General features: G+C 33.7%; 1 pseudogene; it reads left to right on the forward strand.

Annotated features, from left to right (window-relative positions):
* Positions 1-2873, forward strand: part of LOC105551194 — an 11822-nt pseudogene that overhangs the window by 8002 nt on the left and 947 nt on the right.

Consider the following 2873-nt stretch of genomic DNA (forward strand, 5'->3'; position numbering starts at 1 on the left):
CTGTGCTATTTAATGTAGGATAATGTCCTCTAACTATGTTGCTGCAGAGGAAATGACTCATTCTTTTTTATGGCTGCATAATATTCCATAGTATTCCATTTTTTATATATATATATATATAGACACTACATTTTCTTTACCCTGTTTACCATGGCACCTATGTTGATTCCATGACTTGGAGCATGTGTCTTTCTGTTTAAGTTGTTTACTTATAATTTTTGTGGTACCTAGCAGGTATATACATTTATGGGGTACATGAGATATTTTGGTGCAGGCGTTAAATGTGTAATAGTCACATCATGGAAAATTGGGTATCCATCCTCCCAAGCATTTAGTCTTTGTGTGACAAACAATCCAATTATACTCCTTTAGTTATTTTGAAATGTGAAATTAAAGTATTATTGACTATAGTTATCTTGTTTTGCTATCAAATACTAGGTCTTAGTCATTGTTTCTAACTACTTTTTTTTGGTATCCATTAACCATGCTCAACTATCCCACCACCACCCCCAACTACCCTTCCTTGCCTCTGGTAACCCCATCCTTTTATTCTCTATCTCTATAAGTTCAATTGTTTTGAATTTTAAATCCCACAAATCAGTGAGAACATGTGATGTTCACTTTCTCTGCTTGGCTTATTTCTCTTAACAAAATGATCTTCAGTTCCATCCATGTTGCTGCAAGACGGGATCTAATTCTTTTTTATTGCTGACTAGTACTCCACTGTGTATATGTACAAAAAGATATTTTATTCATTCATTCATCTGTTGGTGGGTACTTAGATTGCTTCAAAATCTTGGCTATTATGAACAGTGTAGAAACAAAGATGGAAATACAGGTATCTCTTCAATATATTGATTCCCTTTCTTTTGGGAAGCGGTGGGATAGCTGCATTCTTTGGTAGCTCGGTCTTTAGATTTTGAGGAACTTCCAAACTGTCCTCCATAGTGGCTGTACTAATTTACATTCCCATCAACATTGTACAAGGGTTCACTTTTCTCCACATCCTTGCCCCCATTCGTCTTTTGGATATAAGTTACTTTAACTGGGGTAAGCTGATATCTCCTTGTAGTTTTGATTTGCATTTCTCTCATGATCAGTGATGGTAAGCACCTTTCCATATGCCTGTTTGTCATTTGTATGTCTTCTTTTGAGAAATGTCTATTCAAATCTTTTGTCCATTTTTCAATTGGATTATTAGTTTCTTTTTTCCTATAGAGTTGGTGGAGCTCCTTATATATTCTGGTTATTAATCCCTTGTCAGATGGGTAGTTTGCAAATAATTTCTCCCATTCCGTGGGTTGTCTCTTCACTTTGTCTATGTGTCTGTGTTTATGTCAGTACAACGCTGTTTTGATTACTACAGTTCTGTAGTAAAATTTGAAGTCAGGTAATATGATTCCTCCAATTTTGTTCTTTTTTCTTGAGATGGGGTTTGGCTATTCTGGGTCTTTTGTGATTCCATGTAAATTTCAGGATTGTTTTTCTGTTTCTGTGAAGAATGTCTTTTGTATTTTAGTATGAATTGCATTGAATCTGCAGACTGCTTTGAATAGTGTGAGCATTTTAACAGTATTGATTCTTCCAATCCATGAACATGAAATATCTTTCCAGTTTTGTGTCGTGTTCAATTGCTTTCATCAGTGATTTATTGCTTTCATTGTAGAGATCTTTCACTTCTTCGGTTAATTCCCAGGTACTTAATTTTATGTGTGCTGTTTTAATTGGGATCACTTTTTAATTTCTTTTTTTTAGATTGTTCACTGTTGGCATACAGAAATGCTACTCAATTTTGTATGTTGAATTTGTATCCTACAACTTTACTGAATTTGTTCATTTATTCTAGTAGATTTTTGATGGAGTCTTTAGGTTTTTCTAAATATCTGATCACATCACCTGCAAACAATAATAATTTGACCTTTTCCTTTCCAGTTTGAATGCACTTTATTTCCTTCTCTTGTCTGATTACTCTAAGTAGGACTTCCAGTACTATGTTATATATAACAGTGGTGAAAGTGGCTCTCTTTGTCATATTTCAGATCTTAGAGGAAAGACTTTCAGTTATTCACCATTCTGTATGATTCTAGCCGTGGGTCTGTAGAATAAAAGCTATATAGCTTTTATTATGTTGAGGTATGTTCTTTGTATCCCCAGTTTTTTTAGGGTTTTTATTATGAAGGAATGTTGAACTTCATCAAATGCCTTTTGGCATCAATTGAAATGATTATGGAGTTTTGGTTGATATGATGTATTATATTGTTTGGTTTGCATATGTTGAACCATCCTTGCATTCCAGGGATAAATCTCACTTGTCCTGATGAATGATCTTTTTAAAAAAGTCTTTTTAATGTGTCGTTGAATTTAGTTTGCTAGTACTTTGTGAGGACTTTTGCATCAATGTTCATTAGAGATGTTGGCCCATATTTTTATTTTCTTAATATGTCTTTGGTTTTGTTATCAAGGTCATAGTGGCATTGTAGAATGAGTTTGGAAGTATTGAAAGTAGTCCCTCCTCCTCTATGTTTTTGGAGCAATTTGAGTGGGATTGGTATTAGTTCTTTAAACTTTTAGTAGAATTCAGCAGTGAAGACATTGGGGTTTGGGGCTTTTTTTTTTTTTTTAAACTGGGAGACTTTTTGTTAAGGCTTTGATCTCATTACTTGTCTTTGGTCTGTTCAGGTTTTGGATTTCTTCATGGTTCAATCTAGGTAAGTTGCATGTGTCTAGGAATTTACTCATTTTTTTCTAGATTTTCTAATTTATTGGCATATAATTGTTCATAGTAGCCACAAACGATCCTTTGAATTTCTGTTATCAGTTGTAATGTCTCTATTTTTATCTTTGATTTTATTTATTTGCGTCTTCTCTCTTTT

Source organism: Mandrillus leucophaeus, unplaced genomic scaffold, assembly GCF_000951045.1.
Source record: "Mandrillus leucophaeus isolate KB7577 unplaced genomic scaffold, Mleu.le_1.0 Scaffold51, whole genome shotgun sequence".
Lineage (NCBI taxonomy): Eukaryota > Metazoa > Chordata > Mammalia > Primates > Cercopithecidae > Mandrillus > Mandrillus leucophaeus.